This window comes from Eubalaena glacialis, chromosome 2 (assembly GCF_028564815.1).
Source record: "Eubalaena glacialis isolate mEubGla1 chromosome 2, mEubGla1.1.hap2.+ XY, whole genome shotgun sequence".
NCBI classification, from domain to species: domain Eukaryota; kingdom Metazoa; phylum Chordata; class Mammalia; order Artiodactyla; family Balaenidae; genus Eubalaena; species Eubalaena glacialis.
This window is the reverse complement of record NC_083717.1, coordinates 56,447,428-56,467,645: the sequence shown is the minus strand read 5'-3', so window position 1 is coordinate 56,467,645 and position 20,218 is coordinate 56,447,428. Positions and strand designations below refer to the sequence as shown.

At 56.0% G+C, this 20,218-nt stretch overlaps 8 non-coding genes across 8 annotated transcripts; all 8 read left to right on the top strand.

Moving 5' to 3' along the window:
* The first annotated feature begins 529 nt into the window (after positions 1–529).
* Positions 530–623, top strand: LOC133085820 (small nucleolar RNA SNORD116). The gene has a single exon (XR_009699614.1). It is a non-coding gene; the product is annotated as a small nucleolar RNA SNORD116 (small nucleolar RNA).
* A 2,688-nt stretch (positions 624–3,311) lies between these two features.
* Positions 3,312–3,405, top strand: LOC133085819 (small nucleolar RNA SNORD116). The gene has a single exon (XR_009699613.1). It is a non-coding gene; the product is annotated as a small nucleolar RNA SNORD116 (small nucleolar RNA).
* A 2,688-nt stretch (positions 3,406–6,093) lies between these two features.
* On the top strand, positions 6,094–6,187 carry LOC133085818 (small nucleolar RNA SNORD116). The gene has a single exon (XR_009699612.1). It is a non-coding gene; the product is annotated as a small nucleolar RNA SNORD116 (small nucleolar RNA).
* Positions 6,188–8,875: 2,688 nt separating this feature from the next.
* LOC133085817 (small nucleolar RNA SNORD116) lies at positions 8,876–8,969 on the top strand. Its single transcript, XR_009699611.1, has one exon. It is a non-coding gene; the product is annotated as a small nucleolar RNA SNORD116 (small nucleolar RNA).
* Positions 8,970–11,657: 2,688 nt separating this feature from the next.
* LOC133085816 (small nucleolar RNA SNORD116) lies at positions 11,658–11,751 on the top strand. Its single transcript, XR_009699610.1, has one exon. It is a non-coding gene; the product is annotated as a small nucleolar RNA SNORD116 (small nucleolar RNA).
* A 2,688-nt stretch (positions 11,752–14,439) lies between these two features.
* LOC133085815 (small nucleolar RNA SNORD116) lies at positions 14,440–14,533 on the top strand. The gene has a single exon (XR_009699609.1). It is a non-coding gene; the product is annotated as a small nucleolar RNA SNORD116 (small nucleolar RNA).
* Positions 14,534–17,221: 2,688 nt separating this feature from the next.
* LOC133085814 (small nucleolar RNA SNORD116) lies at positions 17,222–17,315 on the top strand. The gene has a single exon (XR_009699608.1). It is a non-coding gene; the product is annotated as a small nucleolar RNA SNORD116 (small nucleolar RNA).
* Positions 17,316–20,003: 2,688 nt separating this feature from the next.
* On the top strand, positions 20,004–20,097 carry LOC133085813 (small nucleolar RNA SNORD116). The gene has a single exon (XR_009699607.1). It is a non-coding gene; the product is annotated as a small nucleolar RNA SNORD116 (small nucleolar RNA).
* Positions 20,098–20,218: the final 121 nt, after the last annotated feature.

Below are 20,218 nucleotides of genomic sequence, written 5' to 3'. Positions count from 1 at the left end.
AATGTACGTGCCTAACTTCCTCCAGTCATGCTGTGAGACACGCAATCAGTTTTCGGTAATGGATAGTGTTACTTGGAAAGCAGGTTCTGGGCTCACGGCAAGGTAAGTGTTCGCAAGAATCATGTTCTCTGAACCGTGGTGCAATTCAGAAGCCTGCATGATTTCTGTCCACTTCTCAGGTGCAGCTGCAGGGTAAGGCTGGCCGTCGGCAAAGACAAGAAGACCTTCGCGTTGTCTGATGACTGGATGTCCTAAGGAGAACTGGAAAAAGTGGGGCGGGTGCACGTTGCTCAGCGTGGCTGTGGATAACTCAGGACGGTAGGCATTCACCCATACTAAAATGTGTCATTGGATATTAGGTTTTCATCAGATGGGCCCAGTGGCTGCAAGAGTGGATTGATTGTTGGTCTTGCTGAGTGGCCTGAAGACTGTGGATTCCCCAGGCGGTTGGAATACTTCTGGGTCATGGCTCCTCTGCAGAGCCCCACGGCCTGCCCGTTTGTGTTCTGCAGCTTTCCAGCATGTGCTTGGATAGATGATGACACCCTTGTATGCATTCCTTGGAAAATCTGAACATAATGAGTGAGAAAGTTTTACCGTCTCCTCATCGAAACTGAGGGTCCAGCACGTTTCCTCTCTCGGGGGTATGGGACAGTTAGGAGTGAGGGCCGACGTCCCCTGCTGACAGGCATGCAAACACCACTAAGGGCTCCAGCATTGGAGGGACTCCTGTGTGAGGGTCGACCGTGTCTGCCCATAAGCTGGGTCATTTATGCATCACCGGGCCCTACTAAGAGACCGCTGAGGGAATACAAGGGGGCAGGCTCTCCTGCTAGTCTTCAGAGTCGGAGCGTGTGCTGGTGGAGGCCCAGTGAGCTTGCAGCTTGGAGAGGTGTGTTTTGGGCAGGATCACGCTTTGTGCATGCCGCTTCGGAGGTTGATTCTGGAAGCCAAAATGAGCAAGCTTCCCTGGTTGGAGCCTGGAGCCTCAGGCCAGGCCTGTGGCCCTCTCTGATGTTGTGTGTGGTGTGGTGAGGTTCCTGAGTGCCCGGTGGGGCTGGAGCAGTGAGCGGGGGTGGGCTGGAGTTGAGCGATGGCAGAAGGGGGCCGATGGAGTAGGCCTCGGGGCTGCCCCTGTCAGCTCCTCTGCTGAAGCTGCCGGCACACTGTTGGTGCTAAGTGGATCATCGTGGAGTGGGCTGAGGATCGAGTGCTGCATTTAAGGCTGTGTGGTGGCTGGGGGCCTGGAGAGAAAGTTAAGGTATCATGAGGACACGTCCTATGTAATGTCGTGGGATGGGCTGTCATCATTCGTTGCAGGCGCTGGCCTCGGCTTCCCGAGGATGTGTCTTGTTCGTGAAGGGCTGGCATCAGCTGCCTATGGAGGGGATGGCTTTGGCAGTTCATGAGGATGTAGTGAGGTAGGTAACCTGTGTAGAGTTGCGATCCCATTTGCGGAGGAGTGACTCCACACGGGTGTCTTGCGGGACGTAGAGAAGATGGACATGCTGAGGCATCTGTGCCGGCCTCCTTGGGGGTAGGTGAGTTATGGGAACAAGCCCTTTGGTCGTTTTGTTCCTTCTTTTGGCAATGTGCAAAGCGATAGTGTTTCTCCCGGAGGGCATGACGCGGCCGGCCCATGTGGCATGCAGGCCGTTCGAACAGCCAGAGCTTTATCCGGAGGAGTCCATTGGCCGGGAAGAGATGGGGACACTGTTGCCCTGCCAGGTGCCCTGCCGTGGCCAACCACCTTTCCCTTTCAGGCTTCCAAGTCCCCTCGCATGGCAGAGGTCTTCCATTGAAAGTCTGTCTGTGGTCCTCGGGGACAGTGCCTGTGATCACTGTGAGTTGCTCGGTAGTGTCGCTGTGGCAGTGGAGAATTGCTAGGATGCATGCGGTGCTGTGGGCCTCATCAAAGCAGACAGGCTTGCGGTCTGTCTTCCCTGGTGTTCAGTGTCTCTGTGTTCTCATGATGTCTGTGGCTTCAAGTAGGGTTGACTCGCCCTGCAGGCAGCAGGAGGGCACTTAGGAGGAGGCTGTGAAGCGTTTGAGCATTTTCTCAGTGGTCTGGGCCACGAAACCTGCCAGTTGGAAGCTTGCCGATACGTGGCCGGGAAGGTGGCCTAATTCCCGCTGTCGGGTTCCAACCAGTGTCCTGGTTGCTGAAGCCCAACACTTCCCGTTGTGGGCATTCCCACGGGGTCACGGAAAGTGATATGGTCTAGTTGGCGAGAAGAGGCACTTGGGCCAAAGTTCGTTAGCCCCTTGAGTAGTGCCGGGCTGCATCTTGCCTATAGGCAACTGCAGGTCGGAGTCAGCCCCCCAATGGGAGGTTCCCTTGCTTCTGGGAGCGCTGGGAGTGACCCCAAGGGCACATCAGATGTGCTTGTAGGTGGCAGGGTCTCCAGGTCCACGTAGATGTGACACCCACGGCCGGGAGGCAGGTCTCGTCCAGTCTTTTTGCTTTGGTCAGAAGGCGTGGCTGTGGGAGAGCGGGAGTCTGTGACCTATTTCAGCAGCCCCTGGGGGTTAATCTTCGCATGCGGCCTCTTGAAGCTGACAGGGGTCTTTCTCCTTTCAGTTGGGGGTCCAACCAGGGTGCTGTGTATAAACTATGGCGTTTACTGTTGGAGGTGTCTGCAGAGGGCCACAGCGACACCCAGAGACCAAGACGCGTATTCAGTGCCACACACAGGAACCCACAAGCGCATCGTCGTGCGCAGTCACAGTCACACACGCCCACTCACGTGAATACACAGATACAGTGTCTGACACACCGACCAATGTACGTGCCTAACTTCCTCCAGTCATGCTGTGAGACACGCAATCAGTTTTCGGTAATGGATAGTGGTACTTGGAAAGCAGGTTCTGGGCTCACGGCAAGGTAAGTGTTCGCAAGAATCATGTTCTCTGAACCGTGGTGCAATTCAGAAGCCTGCATGATTTCTGTCCACTTCTCAGGTGCAGCTGCAGGGTAAGGCTGGCCGTCGGCAAAGACAAGAAGACCTTCGCGTTGTCTGATGACTGGATGTCCTAAGGAGAACTGGAAAAAGTGGGGCGGGTGCACGTTGCTCAGCGTGGCTGTGGATAACTCAGGACGGTAGGCATTCACCCATACTAAAATGTGTCATTGGATATTAGGTTTTCATCAGATGGGCCCAGTGGCTGCAAGAGTGGATTGATTGTTGGTCTTGCTGAGTGGCCTGAAGACTGTGGATTCCCCAGGCGGTTGGAATACTTCCGGGTCATGGCTCCTCTGCAGAGCCCCACGGCCTGCCCGTTTGTGTTCTGCAGCGTCCCAGCATGTGCTTGGATAGATGATGACACCCTTGTATGCATTCCTTGGAAAATCTGAACATAATGAGTGAGAAAGTTTTACCGTCTCCTCATCGAAACTGAGGGTCCAGCACGTTTCCTCTCTCGGGGGTATGGGACAGTTAGGAGTGAGGGCCGACGTCCCCTGCTGACAGGCATGCAAACACCACTAAGGGCTCCAGCATTGGAGGGACTCCTGTGTGAGGGTCGACCGTGTCTGCCCATAAGCTGGGTCATTTATGCATCACCGGGCCCTACTAAGAGACCGCTGAGGGAATACAAGGGGGCAGGCTCTCCTGCTAGTCTTCAGAGTCGGAGCGTGTGCTGGTGGAGGCCCAGTGAGCTTGCAGCTTGGAGAGGTGTGTTTTGGGCAGGATCACGCTTTGTGCATGCCGCTTCGGAGGTTGATTCTGGAAGCCAAAATGAGCAAGCTTCCCTGGTTGGAGCCTGGAGCCTCAGGCCAGGCCTGTGGCCCTCTCTGATGTTGTGTGTGGTGTGGTGAGGTTCCTGAGTGCCCGGTGGGGCTGGAGCAGTGAGCGGGGGTGGGCTGGATTTGAGCGATGGCAGAAGGGGGCCGATGGACTAGGCCTCGGGGCTGCCCCTGTCAGCTCCTCTGCTGAAGCTGCCGGCACACTGTTGGTGCTAAGTGGATCATCGTGGAGTGGGCTGAGGATCGAGTGCTGCATTTAAGGCTGTGTGGTGGCTGGGGGCCTGGAGAGAAAGTTAAGGTATCATGAGGACACGTCCTATGTAATGTCGTGGGATGGGCTGTCATCATTCGTTGCAGGCGCTGGCCTCGGCTTCCCGAGGATGTGTCTTGTTCGTGAAGGGCTGGCATCAGCTGCCTATGGAGGGGATGGCTTTGGCAGTTCATGAGGATGTAGTGAGGTAGGTAACCTGTGTAGAGTTGCGATCCCATTTGCGGAGGAGTGACTCCACACGGGTGTCTTGCGGGACGTAGAGAAGATGGACATGCTGAGGCATCTGTGCCGGCCTCCTTGGGGGTAGGTGAGTTATGGGAACAAGCCCTTTGGTCGTTTTGTTCCTTCTTTTGGGAATGTGCAAAGCGATAGTGTTTCTCCCGGAGGGCATGACGCGGCCGGCCCATGTGGCATGCAGGCCGTTCGAACAGCCAGAGCTTTATCCGGAGGAGTCCATTGGCCGGGAAGAGATGGGGACACTGTTGCCCTGCCAGGTGCCCTGCCGTGGCCAACCACCTTTCCCTTTCAGGCTTCCAAGGCCCCTCGCATGGCAGAGGTCTTCCATTGAAAGTCTGTCTGTGGTCCTCGGGGACAGTGCCTGTGATCACTGTGAGTTGCTCGGTAGTGTCGCTGTGGCAGTGGAGAATTGCTAGGATGCATGCGGTGCTGTGGGCCTCATCAAAGCAGACAGGCTTGCGGTCTGTCTTCCCTGGTGTTCAGTGTCTCTGTGTTCTCATGATGTCTGTGGCTTCAAGTAGGGTTGACTCGCCCTGCAGGCAGCAGGAGGGCACTTAGGAGGAGGCTGTGAAGTGTTTCAGCATTTTCTCAGTGGTCTGGGCCACGAAACCTGCCAGTTGGAAGCTTGCCGATACGTGGCCGGGAAGGTGGCCTAATTCCCGCTGTCGGGTTCCAACCAGTGTCCTGGTTGCTGAAGCCCAACACTTCCCGTTGTGGGCATTCCCACGGGGTCACGGAAAGTGATATGGTCTAGTTGGCGAGAAGAGGCACTTGGGCCAAAGTTCGTTAGCCCCTTGAGTAGTGCCGGGCTGCATCTTGCCTATAGGCAACTGCAGGTCGGAGTCAGCCCCCCAATGGGAGGTTCCCTTGCTTCTGGGAGCGCTGGGAGTGACCCCAAGGGCACATCAGATGTGCTTGTAGGTGGCAGGGTCTCCAGGTCCACGTAGATGTGACACCCACGGCCGGGAGGCAGGTCTCGTCCAGTCTTTTTGCTTTGGTCAGAAGGCGTGGCTGTGGGAGAGCGGGAGTCTGTGACCTATTTCAGCAGCCCCTGGGGGTTAATCTTCGCATGCGGCCTCTTGAAGCTGACAGGGGTCTTTCTCCTTTCAGTTGGGGGTCCAACCAGGGTGCTGTGTATAAACTATGGCGTTTACTGTTGGAGGTGTCTGCAGAGGGCCACAGCGACACCCAGAGACCAAGACGCGTATTCAGCGCCACACACAGGAACCCACAAGCGCATCGTCGTGCGCAGTCACAGTCACACACGCCCACTCACGTGAATACACAGATACAGTGTCTGACACACCGACCAATGTACGTGCCTAACTTCCTCCAGTCATGCTGTGAGACACGCAATCAGTTTTCGGTAATGGATAGTGTTACTTGGAAAGCAGGTTCTGGGCTCACGGCAAGGTAAGTGTTCGCAAGAATCATGTTCTCTGAACCGTGGTGCAATTCAGAAGCCTGCATGATTTCTGTCCACTTCTCAGGTGCAGCTGCAGGGTAAGGCTGGCCGTCGGCAAAGACAAGAAGACCTTCACGTTGTCTGATGACTGGATGTCCTAAGGAGAACTGGAAAAAGTGGGGCGGGTGCACGTTGCTCAGCGTGGCTGTGGATAACTCAGGACGGTAGGCATTCACCCATACTAAAATGTGTCATTGGATATTAGGTTTTCATCAGATGGGCCCAGTGGCTGCAAGAGTGGATTGATTGTTGGTCTTGCTGAGTGGCCTGAAGACTGTGGATTCCCCAGGCGGTTGGAATACTTCCGGGTCATGGCTCCTCTGCAGAGCCCCACGGCCTGCCCGTTTGTGTTCTGCAGCGTCCCAGCATGTGCTTGGATAGATGATGACACCCTTGTATGCATTCCTTGGAAAATCTGAACATAATGAGTGAGAAAGTTTTACCGTCTCCTCATCGAAACTGAGGGTCCAGCACGTTTCCTCTCTCGGGGGTATGGGACAGTTAGGAGTGAGGGCCGACGTCCCCTGCTGACAGGCATGCAAACACCACTAAGGGCTCCAGCATTGGAGGGACTCCTGTGTGAGGGTCGACCGTGTCTGCCCATAAGCTGGGTCATTTATGCATAACCGGGCCCTACTAAGAGACCGCTGAGGGAATACAAGGGGGCAGGCTGTTCTGCTAGTCTTCAGAGTCGGAGCGTGTGCTGGTGGAGGCCCAGTGAGCTTGCAGCTTGGAGAGGTGTGTTTTGGGCAGGATCACGCTTTGTGCATGCCGCTTCGGAGGTTGATTCTGGAAGCCAAAATGAGCAAGCTTCCCTGGTTGGAGCCTGGAGCCTCAGGCCAGGCCTGTGGCCCTCTCTGATGTTGTGTGTGGTGTGGTGAGGTTCCTGAGTGCCCGGTGGGGCTGGAGCAGTGAGCGGGGGTGGGCTGGATTTGAGCGATGGCAGAAGGGGGCCGATGGACTAGGCCTCGGGGCTGCCCCTGTCAGCTCCTCTGCTGAAGCTGCCGGCACACTGTTGGTGCTAAGTGGATCATCGTGGAGTGGGCTGAGGATCGAGTGCTGCATTTAAGGCTGTGTGGTGGCTGGGGGCCTGGAGAGAAAGTTAAGGTATCATGAGGACACGTCCTATGTAATGTCGTGGGATGGGCTGTCATCATTCGTTGCAGGCGCTGGCCTCGGCTTCCCGAGGATGTGTCTTGTTCGTGAAGGGCTGGCATCAGCTGCCTATGGAGGGGATGGCTTTGGCAGTTCATGAGGATGTAGTGAGGTAGGTAACCTGTGTAGAGTTGCGATCCCATTTGCGGAGGAGTGACTCCACACGGGTGTCTTGCGGGACGTAGAGAAGATGGACATGCTGAGGCATCTGTGCCGGCCTCCTTGGGGGTAGGTGAGTTATGGGAACAAGCCCTTTGGTCGTTTTGTTCCTTCTTTTGGGAATGTGCAAAGCGATAGTGTTTCTCCCGGAGGGCATGACGCGGCCGGCCCATGTGGCACGCAGGCCGTTCGAACAGCCAGAGCTTTATCCGGAGGAGTCCATTGGCCGGGAAGAGATGGGGACACTGTTGCCCTGCCAGGTGCCCTGCCGTGGCCAACCACCTTTCCCTTTCAGGCTTCCAAGTCCCCTCGCATGGCAGAGGTCTTCCATTGAAAGTCTGTCTGTGGTCCTCGGGGACAGTGCCTGTGATCACTGTGAGTTGCTCGGTAGTGTCGCTGTGGCAGTGGAGAATTGCTAGGATGCATGCGGTGCTGTGGGCCTCATCAAAGCAGACAGGCTTGCGGTCTGTCTTCCCTGGTGTTCAGTGTCTCTGTGTTCGCATGATGTCTGTGGCTTCAAGTAGGGTTGACTCGCCCTGCAGGCAGCAGGAGGGCACTTAGGAGGAGGCTGTGAAGCGTTTCAGCATTTTCTCAGTGGTCTGGGCCACGAAACCTGCCAGTTGGAAGCTTGCCGATACGTGGCCGGGAAGGTGGCCTAATTCCCGCTGTCGGGTTCCAACCAGTGTCCTGGTTGCTGAAGCCCAACACTTCCCGTTGTGGGCATTCCCACGGGGTCACGGAAAGTGATATGCTCTAGTTGGCGAGAAGAGGCACTTGGGCCAAAGTTCGTTAGCCCCTTGAGTAGTGCCGGGCTGCATCTTGCCTATAGGCAACTGCAGGTCGGAGTCAGCCCCCCAATGGGAGGTTCCCTTGCTTCTGGGAGCGCTGGGAGTGACCCCAAGGGCACATCAGATGTGCTTGTAGGTGGCAGGGTCTCCAGGTCCACGTAGATGTGACACCCACGGCCGGGAGGCAGGTCTCGTCCAGTCTTTTTGCTTTGGTCAGAAGGCGTGGCTGTGGGAGAGCGGAAGTCTGTGACCTATTTCAGCAGCCCCTGGGGGTTAATCTTCGCATGCGGCCTCTTGAAGCTGACAGGGGTCTTTCTCCTTTCAGTTGGGGGTCCAACCAGGGTGCTGTGTATAAACTATGGCGTTTACTGTTGGAGGTGTCTGCAGAGGGCCACAGCGACACCCAGAGACCAAGACGCGTATTCAGTGCCACACACAGGAACCCACAAGCGCATCGTCGTGCGCAGTCACAGTCACACACGCCCACTCACGTGAATACACAGATACAGTGTCTGACACACCGACCAATGTACGTGCCTAACTTCCTCCAGTCATGCTGTGAGACACGCAATCAGTTTTCGGTAATGGATAGTGTTACTTGGAAAGCAGGTTCTGGGCTCACGGCAAGGTAAGTGTTCGCAAGAATCATGTTCTCTGAACCGTGGTGCAATTCAGAAGCCTGCATGATTTCTGTCCACTTCTCAGGTGCAGCTGCAGGGTAAGGCTGGCCGTCGGCAAAGACAAGAAGACCTTCGCGTTGTCTGATGACTGGATGTCCTAAGGAGAACTGGAAAAAGTGGGGCAGGTGCACGTTGCTCAGCGTGGCTGTGGATAACTCAGGACGGTAGGCATTCACCCATACTAAAATGTGTCATTGGATATTAGGTTTTCATCAGATGGGCCCAGTGGCTGCAAGAGTGGATTGATTGTTGGTCTTGCTGAGTGGCCTGAAGACTGTGGATTCCCCAGGCGGTTGGAATACTTCCGGGTCATGGCTCCTCTGCAGAGCCCCACGGCCTGCCCGTTTGTGTTCTGCAGCGTCCCAGCATGTGCTTGGATAGATGATGACACCCTTGTATGCATTCCTTGGAAAATCTGAACATAATGAGTGAGAAAGTTTTACCGTCTCCTCATCGAAACTGAGGGTCCAGCACGTTTCCTCTCTCGGGGGTATGGGACAGTTAGGAGTGAGGGCCGACGTCCCCTGCTGGCAGGCATGCAAACACCACTAAGGGCTCCAGCATTGGAGGGACTCCTGTGTGAGGGTCGACCGTGTCTGCCCATAAGCTGGGTCATTTATGCATCACCGGGCCCTACTAAGAGACCGCTGAGGGAATACAAGGGGGCAGGCTCTCCTGCTAGTCTTCAGAGTCGGAGCGTGTGCTGGTGGAGGCCCAGTGAGCTTGCAGCTTGGAGAGGTGTGTTTTGGGCAGGATCACGCTTTGTGCATGCCGCTTCGGAGGTTGATTCTGGAAGCCAAAATGAGCAAGCTTCCCTGGTTGGAGCCTGGAGCCTCAGGCCAGGCCTGTGGCCCTCTCTGATGTTGTGTGTGGTGTGGTGAGGTTCCTGAGTGCCCAGTGGGGCTGGAGCAGTGAGCGGGGGTGGGCTGGATTTGAGCGATGGCAGAAGGGGGCCGATGGAGTAGGCCTCGGGGCTGCCCCTGTCAGCTCCTCTGCTGAAGCTGCCGGCACACTGTTGGTGCTAAGTGGATCATCGTGGAGTGGGCTGAGGATCGAGTGCTGCATTTAAGCCTGTGTGGTGACTGGGGGCCTGGAGAGAAAGTTAAGGTATCATGAGGACACGTCCTATGTAATGTCGTGGGATGGGCTGTCATCATTCGTTGCAGGCGCTGACCTCGGCTTCCCGAGGATGTGTCTTGTTTGTGAAGGGCTGGCATCAGCTGCCTATGGAGGGGATGGCTTTGGCAGTTCATGAGGATGTAGTGAGGTAGGTAACCTGTGTAGAGTTGCGACCCCATTTGCGGAGGAGTGACTCCACACGGGTGTCTTGCGGGACGTAGAGAAGATGGACATGCTGAGGCATCTGTGCCGGCCTCCTTGGGGGTAGGTGAGTTATGGGAACAAGCCCTTTGGTCGTTTTGTTCCTTCTTTTGGGAATGTGCAAAGCGATAGTGTTTCTCCCGGAGGGCATGACGCGGCCGGCCCATGTGGCATGCAGGCCGTTCGAAGAGCCAGAGCTTTATCCGGAGGAGTCCATTGGCCGGGAAGAGATGGGGACACTGTTGCCCTGCCAGGTGCCCTGCCGTGGCCAACCACCTTTCCCTTTCAGGCTTCCAAGTCCCCTCGCATGGCAGAGGTCTTCCATTGAAAGTCTGTCTGTGGTCCTCGGGGACAGTGCCTGTGATCACTGTGAGTTGCTCGGTAGTGTCGCTGTGGCAGTGGAGAATTGCTAGGATGCATGCGGTGCTGTGGGCCTCATCAAAGCAGACAGGCTTGCGGTCTGTCTTCCCTGGTGTTCAGTGTCTCTGTGTTCGCATGATGTCTGTGGCTTCAAGTAGGGTTGACTCGCCCTGCAGGCAGCAGGAGGGCACTTAGGAGGAGGCTGTGAAGCGTTTGAGCATTTTCTCAGTGGTCTGGGCCACGAAACCTGCCAGTTGGAAGCTTGCCGATACGTGGCCGGGAAGGTGGCCTAATTCCCGCTGTCGGGTTCCAACCAGTGTCCTGGTTGCTGAAGCCCAACACTTCCCGTTGTGGGCATTCCCACGGGGTCACGGAAAGTGATATGGTCTAGTTGGCGAGAAGAGGCACTTGGGCCAAAGTTCGTTAGCCCCTTGAGTAGTGCCGGGCTGCATCTTGCCTATAGGCAACTGCAGGTCGGAGTCAGCCCCCCAATGGGAGGTTCCCTTGCTTCTGGGAGCGCTGGGAGTGACCCCAAGGGCACATCAGATGTGCTTGTAGGTGGCAGGGTCTCCAGGTCCACGTAGATGTGACACCCACGGCCGGGAGGCAGGTCTCGTCCAGTCTTTTTGCTTTGGTCAGAAGGCGTGGCTGTGGGAGAGCGGGAGTCTGTGACCTATTTCAGCAGCCCCTGGGGGTTAATCTTCGCATGCGGCCTCTTGAAGCTGACAGGGGTCTTTCTCCTTTCAGTTGGGGGTCCAACCAGGGTGCTGTGTATAAACTATGGCGTTTACTGTTGGAGGTGTCTGCAGAGGGCCACAGCGACACCCAGAGACCAAGACGCGTATTCAGTGCCACACACAGGAACCCACAAGCGCATCCTCGTGCGCAGTCACAGTCACACACGCCCACTCACGTGAATACACAGATACAGTGTCTGACACACCGACCAATGTACGTGCCTAACTTCCTCCAGTCATGCTGTGAGACACGCAATCAGTTTTCGGTAATGGATAGTGTTACTTGGAAAGCAGGTTCTGGGCTCACGGCAAGGTAAGTGTTCGCAAGAATCATGTTCTCTGAACCGTGGTGCAATTCAGAAGCCTGCATGATTTCTGTCCACTTGTCAGGTGCAGCTGCAGGGTAAGGCTGGCCGTCGGCAAAGACAAGAAGACCTTCGCGTTGTCTGATGACTGGATGTCCTAAGGAGAACTGGAAAAAGTGGGGCGGGTGCACGTTGCTCAGCGTGGCTGTGGATAACTCAGGACGGTAGGCATTCACCCATACTAAAATGTGTCATTGGATATTAGGTTTTCATCAGATGGGCCCAGTGGCTGCAAGAGTGGATTGATTGTTGGTCTTGCTGAGTGGCCTGAAGACTGTGGATTCCCCAGGCGGTTGGAATACTTCCGGGTCATGGCTCCTCTGCAGAGCCCCACGGCCTGCCCGTTTGTGTTCTGCAGCGTCCCAGCATGTGCTTGGATAGATGATGACACCCTTGTATGCATTCCTTGGAAAATCTGAACATAATGAGTGAGAAAGTTTTACCGTCTCCTCATCGAAACTGAGGGTCCAGCACGTTTCCTCTCTCGGGGGTATGGGACAGTTAGGAGTGAGGGCCGACGTCCCCTGCTGACAGGCATGCAAACACCACTAAGGGCTCCAGCATTGGAGGGACTCCTGTGTGAGGGTCGACCGTGTCTGCCCATAAGCTGGGTCATTTATGCATCACCGGGCCCTACTAAGAGACCGCTGAGGGAATACAAGGGGGCAGGCTCTCCTGCTAGTCTTCAGAGTCGGAGCGTGTGCTGGTGGAGGCCCAGTGAGCTTGCAGCTTGGAGAGGTGTGTTTTGGGCAGGATCACGCTTTGTGCATGCCGCTTCGGAGGTTGATTCTGGAAGCCAAAATGAGCAAGCTTCCCTGGTTGGAGCCTGGAGCCTCAGGCCAGGCCTGTGGCCCTCTCTGATGTTGTGTGTGGTGTGGTGAGGTTCCTGAGTGCCCGGTGGGGCTGGAGCAGTGAGCGGGGGTGGGCTGGATTTGAGCGATGGCAGAAGGGGGCCGATGGAGTAGGCCTCGGGGCTGCCCCTGTCAGCTCCTCTGCTGAAGCTGCCGGCACACTGTTGGTGCTAAGTGGATCATCGTGGAGTGGGCTGAGGATCGAGTGCTGCATTTAAGGCTGTGTGGTGGCTGGGGGCCTGGAGAGAAAGTTAAGGTATCATGAGGACACGTCCTATGTAATGTCGTGGGATGGGCTGTCATCATTCGTTGCAGGCGCTGGCCTCGGCTTCCCGAGGATGTGTCTTGTTCGTGAAGGGCTGGCATCAGCTGCCTATGGAGGGGATGGCTTTGGCAGTTCATGAGGATGTAGCGAGGTAGGTAACCTGTGTAGAGTTGCGATCCCATTTGCGGAGGAGTGACTCCACACGGGTGTCTTGCGGGACGTAGAGAAGATGGACATGCTGAGGCATGTGTGCCGGCCTCCTTGGGGGTAGGTGAGTTATGGGAACAAGCCCTTTGGTCGTTTTGTTCCTTCTTTTGGGAATGTGCAAAGCGATAGTGTTTCTCCCGGAGGGCATGACGCGGCCGGCCCATGTGGCATGCAGGCCGTTCGAAGAGCCAGAGCTTTATCCGGAGGAGTCCATTGGCCGGGAAGAGATGGGGACACTGTTGCCCTGCCAGGTGCCCTGCCGTGGCCAACCACCTTTCCCTTTCAGGCTTCCAAGTCCCCTCGCATGGCAGAGGTCTTCCATTGAAAGTCTGTCTGTGGTCCTCGGGGACAGTGCCTGTGATCACTGTGAGTTGCTCGGTAGTGTCGCTGTGGCAGTGGAGAATTGCTAGGATGCATGCGGTGCTGTGGGCCTCATCAAAGCAGACAGGCTTGCGGTCTGTCTTCCCTGGTGTTCAGTGTCTCTGTGTTCGCATGATGTCTGTGGCTTCAAGTAGGGTTGACTCGCCCTGCAGGCAGCAGGAGGGCACTTAGGAGGAGGCTGTGAAGCGTTTGAGCATTTTCTCAGTGGTCTGGGCCACGAAACCTGCCAGTTGGAAGCTTGCCGATACGTGGCCGGGAAGGTGGCCTAATTCCCGCTGTCGGGTTCCAACCAGTGTCCTGGTTGCTGAAGCCCAACACTTCCCGTTGTGGGCATTCCCACGGGGTCACGGAAAGTGATATGGTCTAGTTGGCGAGAAGAGGCACTTGGGCCAAAGTTCATTAGCCCCTTGAGTAGTGCCGGGCTGCATCTTGCCTATAGGCAACTGCAGGTCGGAGTCAGCCCCCCAATGGGAGGTTCCCTTGCTTCTGGGAGCGCTGGGAGTGACCCCAAGGGCACATCAGATGTGCTTGTAGGTGGCAGGGTCTCCAGGTCCACGTAGATGTGACACCCACGGCCGGGAGGCAGGTCTCGTCCAGTCTTTTTGCTTTGGTCAGAAGGCGTGGCTGTGGGAGAGCGGGAGTCTGTGACCTATTTCAGCAGCCCCTGGGGGTTAATCTTCGCATGCGGCCTCTTGAAGCTGACAGGGGTCTTTCTCCTTTCAGTTGGGGGTCCAACCAGGGTGCTGTGTATAAACTATGGCGTTTACTGTTGGAGGTGTCTGCAGAGGGCCACAGCGACACCCAGAGACCAAGACGCGTATTCAGTGCCACACACAGGAACCCACAAGCGCATCGTCGTGCGCAGTCACAGTCACACACGCCCACTCACGTGAATACACAGATACAGTGTCTGACACACCGACCAATGTACGTGCCTAACTTCCTCCAGTCATGCTGTGAGACACGCAATCAGTTTTCGGTAATGGATAGTGTTACTTGGAAAGCAGGTTCTGGGCTCACGGCAAGGTAAGTGTTCGCAAGAATCATGTTCTCTGAACCGTGGTGCAATTCAGAAGCCTGCATGATTTCTGTCCACTGCTCAGGTGCAGCTGCAGGGTAAGGCTGGCCGTCGGCAAAGACAAGAAGACCTTCGCGTTGTCTGATGACTGGATGTCCTAAGGAGAACTGGAAAAAGTGGGGCGGGTGCACGTTGCTCAGCGTGGCTGTGGATAACTCAGGACGGTAGGCATTCACCCATACTAAAATGTGTCATTGGATATTAGGTTTTCATCAGATGGGCCCAGTGGCTGCAAGAGTGGATTGATTGTTGGTCTTGCTGAGTGGCCTGAAGACTGTGGATTCCCCAGGCGGTTGGAATACTTCCGGGTCATGGCTCCTCTGCAGAGCCCCACGGCCTGCCCGTTTGTGTTCTGCAGCGTCCCAGCATGTGCTTGGATAGATGATGACACCCTTGTATGCATTCCTTGGAAAATCTGAACATAATGAGTGAGAAAGTTTTACCGTCTCCTCATCGAAACTGAGGGTCCAGCACGTTTCCTCTCTCGGGGGTATGGGACAGTTAGGAGTGAGGGCCGACGTCCCCTGCTGACAGGCATGCAAACACCACTAAGGGCTCCAGCATTGGAGGGACTCCTGTGTGAGGGTCGACCGTGTCTGCCCATAAGCTGGGTCATTTATGCATCACCGGGCCCTACTAAGAGACCGCTGAGGGAATACAAGGGGGCAGGCTCTCCTGCTAGTCTTCAGAGTCGGAGCGTGTGCTGGTGGAGGCCCAGTGAGCTTGCAGCTTGGAGAGGTGTGTTTTGGGCAGGATCACGCTTTGTGCATGCCGCTTCGGAGGTTGATTCTGGAAGCCAAAATGAGCAAGCTTCCCTGGTTGGAGCCTGGAGCCTCAGGCCAGGCCTGTGGCCCTCTCTGATGTTGTGTGTGGTGTGGTGAGGTTCCTGAGTGCCCGGTGGGGCTGGAGCAGTGAGCGGGGGTGGGCTGGAGTTGAGCGATGGCAGAAGGGGGCCGATGGAGTAGGCCTCGGGGCTGCCCCTGTCAGCTCCTCTGCTGAAGCTGCCGGCACACTGTTGGTGCTAAGTGGATCATCGTGGAGTGGGCTGAGGATCGAGTGCTGCATTTAAGCCTGTGTGGTGGCTGGGGGCCTGGAGAGAAAGTTAAGGTATCATGAGGACACGTCCTATGTAATGTCGTGGGATGGGCTGTCATCATTCGTTGCAGGCGCTGGCCTCGGCTTCCCGAGGATGTGTCTTGTTCGTGAAGGGCTGGCATCAGCTGCCTATGGATGGGATGGCTTTGGCAGTTCATGAGGATGTAGCGAGGTAGGTAACCTGTGTAGAGTTGCGATCCCATTTCCGGAGGAGTGACTCCACACGGGTGTCTTGTGGGACGTAGAGAAGATGGACATGCTGAGGCATCTGTGCCGGCCTCCTTGGGGGTAGGTGAGTTATGGGAACAAGCCCTTTGGTCGTTTTGTTCCTTCTTTTGGGAATGTGCAAAGCGATAGTGTTTCTCCCGGAGGGCATGACGCGGCCGGCCCATGTGGCATGCAGGCCGTTCGAACAGCCAGAGCTTTATCCGGAGGAGTCCATTGGCCGGGAAGAGATGGGGACACTGTTGCCCTGCCAGGTGCCCTGCCGTGGCCAACCACCTTTCCCTTTCAGGCTTCCAAGTCCCCTCGCATGGCAGAGGTCTTCCATTGAAAGTCTGTCTGTGGTCCTCGGGGACAGTGCCTGTGATCACTGTGAGTTGCTCGGTAGTGTCGCTGTGGCAGTGGAGAATTGCTAGGATGCATGCGGTGCTGTGGGCTTCATCAAAGCAGACAGGCTTGCGGTCTGTCTTCCCTGGTGTTCAGTGTCTCTGTGTTCTCATGATGTCTGTGGCTTCAAGTAGGGTTGACTCGCCCTGCAGGCAGCAGGAGGGCACTTAGGAGGAGGCTGTGAAGCGTTTCAGCATTTTCTCAGTGGTCTGGGCCACGAAACCTGCCAGTTGGAAGCTTGCCGATACGTGGCCGGGAAGGTGGCCTAATTCCCGCTGTCGGGTTCCAACCAGTGTCCTGGTTGCTGAAGCCCAACACTTCCCGTTGTGGGCATTCCCACGGGGTCACGGAAAGTGATATGGTCTAGTTGGCGAGAAGAGGCACTTGGGCCAAAGTTCGTTAGCCCCTTGAGTAGTGCCGGGCTGCATCTTGCCTATAGGCAACTGCAGGTCGGAGTCAGCCCCCCAATGGGAGGTTCCCTTGCTTCTGGGAGCGCTGGGAGTGACCCCAAGGGCACATCAGATGTGCTTGTAGGTGGCAGGGTCTCCAGGTCCACGTAGATGTGACACCCACGGCCGGGAGGCAGGTCTCGTCCAGTCTTTTTGCTTTGGTCAGAAGGCGTGGCTGTGGGAGAGCGGGAGTCTGTGACCTATTTCAGCAGCCCCTGGGGGTTAATCTTCGCATGCGGCCTCTTGAAGCTGACAGGGGTCTTTCTCCTTTCAGTTGGGGGTCCAACCAGGGTGCTGTGTATAAACTATGGCGTTTACTGTTGGAGGTGTCTGCAGAGGGCCACAGCGACACCCAGAGACCAAGACGCGTATTCAGTGCCACACACAGGAACCCACAAGCGCATCGTCGTGCGCAGTCACAGTCACACACGCCCACTCACGTGAATACACAGATACAGTGTCTGACACACCGACCAATGTACGTGCCTAACTTCCTCCAGTCATGCTGTGAGACACGCAATCAGTTTTCGGTAATGGATAGTGTTACTTGGAAAGCAGGTTCTGGGCTCACGGCAAGGTAAGTGTTCGCAAGAATCATGTTCTCTGAACCGTGGTGCAATTCAGAAGTCTGCATGATTTCTGTCCACTTCTCAGGTGCAGCTGCAGGGTAAGGCTGGCCGTCGGCAAAGACAAGAAGACCTTCGCGTTGTCTGATGACTGGATGTCCTAAGGAGAACTGGAAAAAGTGGGGCGGGCGCACGTTGCTCAGCGTGGCTGTGGATAACTCAGGACGGTAGGCATTCACCCATACTAAAATGTGTCATTGGATATTAGGTTTTCATCAGATGGGCCCAGTGGCTGCAAGAGTGGATTGATTGTTGGTCTTGCTGAGTGGCCTGAAGACTGTGGATTCCCCAGGCGGTTGGAATACTTCCGGGTCATGGCTCCTCTGCAGAGCCCCACGGCCTGCCCGTTTGTGTTCTGCAGCGTCCCAGCATGTGCTTGGATAGATGATGACACCCTTGTATGCATTCCTTGGAAAATCTGAACATAATGAGTGAGAAAGTTTTACCGTCTCCTCATCGAAACTGAGGGTCCAGCACGTTTCCTCTCTCGGGGGTATGGGACAGTTAGGAGTGAGGGCCGACGTCCCCTGCTGACAGGCATGCAAACACCACTAAGGGCTCCAGCATTGGAGGGAATCCTGTGTGAGGGTCGACCGTGTCTGCCCATAAGCTGGGTCATTTATGCATCACCGGGCCCTACTAAGAGACCGCTGAGGGAATACAAGGGGGCAGGCTCTCCTGCTAGTCTTCAGAGTCGGAGCGTGTGCTGGTGGAGGCCCAGTGAGCTTGCAGCTTGGAGAGGTGTGTTTTGGGCAGGATCACGCTTTGTGCATGCCGCTTCGGAGGTTGATTCTGGAAGCCAAAATGAGCAAGCTTCCCTGGTTGGAGCCTGGAGCCTCAGGCCAGGCCTGTGGCCCTCTCTGATGTTGTGTGTGGTGTGGTGAGGTTCCTGAGTGCCTGGTGGGGCTGGAGCAGTGAGCGGGGGTGGGCTGGAGTTGAGCGATGGCAGAAGGGGGCCGATGGACTAGGCCTCGGGGCTGCCCCTGTCAGCTCCTCTGCTGAAGCTGCCGGCACACTGTTGGTGCTAAGTGGATCATCGTGGAGTGGGCTGAGGATCGAGTGCTGCATTTAAGCCTGTGTGGTGGCTGGGGGCCTGGAGAGAAAGTTAAGGTGTCATGAGGACACGTCCTATGTAATGTCGTGGGATGGGCTGTCAGTATTCGTTGCAGGCGCTGGCCTCGGCTTCCCGAGGATGTGTCTTGTTCGTGAAGGGCTGGCATCAGCTGTCTATGGAGGGGATGGCTTTGGCAGTTCATGAGGATGTAGTGAGGTAGGTAACCTGTGTAGAGTTGCGATCCCATTTGCGGAGGAGTGACTCCACACGGGTGTCTTGCGGGACGTAGAGAAGATGGACATGCTGAGGCATCTGTGCCGGCCTCCTTGGGGGTAGGTGAGTTATGGGAACAAGCCCTTTGGTCGTTTTGTTCCTTCTTTTGGGAATGTGCAAAGCGATAGTGTTTCTCCCGGAGGGCATGACGCGGCCGGCCCATGTGGCATGCAGGCCGTTCGAACAGCCAGAGCTTTATCCGGAGGAGTCCATTGGCCGGGAAGAGATGGGGACACTGTTGCCCTGCCAGGTGCCCTGCCGTGGCCAACCACCTTTCCCTTTCAGGCTTCCAAGTCCCCTCGCATGGCAGAGGTCTTCCATTGAAAGTCTGTCTGTGGTCCTCGGGGACAGTGCCTGTGATCACTGTGAGTTGCTCGGTAGTGTCGCTGTGGCAGTGGAGAATTGCTAGGATGCATGCGGTGCTGTGGGCCTCATCAAAGCAGACAGGCTTGCGGTCTGTCTTCCCTGGTGTTCAGTGTCTCTGTGTTCTCATGATGTCTGTGGCTTCAAGTAGGGTTGACTCGCCCTGCAGGCAGCAGGAGGGCACTTAGGAGGAGGCTGTGAAGCGTTTCAGCATTTTCTCAGTGGTCTGGGCCACGAAACCTGCCAGTTGGAAGCTTGCCGATACGTGGCCGGGAAGGTGGCCTAATTCCCGCTGTCGGGTTCCAACCAGTGTCCTGGTTGCTGAAGCCCAACACTTCCCGTTGTGGGCATTCCCACGGGGTCACGGAAAGTGATATGGTCTAGTTGGTGAGAAGAGGCACTTGGGCCAAAGTTCGTTAGCCCCTTGAGTAGTGCCGGGCTGCATCTTGCCTATAGGCAACTGCAGGTCGGAGTCAGCCCCCCAATGGGAGGTTCCCTTGCTTCTGGGAGCGCTGGGAGTGACCCCAAGTGCACATCAGATGTGCTTGTAGGTGGCAGGGTCTCCAGGTCCACGTAGATGTGACACCCACGGCCGGGAGGCAGGTCTCGTCCAGTCTTTTTGCTTTGGTCAGAAGGCGTGGCTGTGGGAGAGCGGGAGTCTGTGACCTATTTCAGCAGCCCCTGGGGGTTAATCTTCGCATGCGGCCTCTTGAAGCTGAAAGGGGTCTTTCTCCTTTCAGTTGGGGGTCCAACCAGGGTGCTGTGTATAAACTATGGCGTTTACTGTTGGAGGTGTCTGCAGAGGGCCACAGCGACACCCAGAGACCAAGACGCGTATTCAGTGCCACACACAGGAACCCACAAGCGCATCCTCGTGCGCAGTCACAGTCACACACGCCCACTCACGTGAATACACAGATACAGTGTCTGACACACCGACCAATGTACGTGCCTAACTTCCTCCAGTCATGCTGTGAGACACGCAATCAGTTTTCGGTAATGGATAGTGTTACTTGGAAAGCAGGTTCTGGGCTCACGGCAAGGTAAGTGTTCGCAAGAATCATGTTCTCTGAACCGTGGTGCAATTCAGAAGCCTGCATGATTTCTGTCCACTTCTCAGGTGCAGCTGCAGGGTAAGGCTGGCCGTCGGCAAAGACAAGAAGACCTTCGCGTTGTCTGATGACTGGATGTCCTAAGGAGAACTGGAAAAAGTGGGGCGGGTGCACGTTGCTCAGCGTGGCTGTGGATAACTCAGGACGGTAGGCATTCACCCATACTAAAATGTGTCATTGGATATTAGGTTTTCATCAGATGGGCCCAGTGGCTGCAAGAGTGGATTGATTGTTGGTCTTGCTGAGTGGCCTGAAGACTGTGGATTCCCCAGGCGGTTGGAATACTTCCGGGTCATGGCTCCTCTGCAGAGCCCCACGGCCTGCCCGTTTGTGTTCTGCAGCGTCCCAGCATGTGCTTGGATAGATGATGACACCCTTGTATGCATTCCTTGGAAAATCTGAACATAATGAGTGAGAAAGTTTTACCGTCTCCTCATCGAAACTGAGGGTCCAGCACGTTTCCTCTCTCGGGGGTATGGGACAGTTAGGAGTGAGGGCCGACGTCCCCTGCTGACAGGCATGCAAACACCACTAAGGGCTCCAGCATTGGAGGGACTCCTGTGTGAGGGTCGA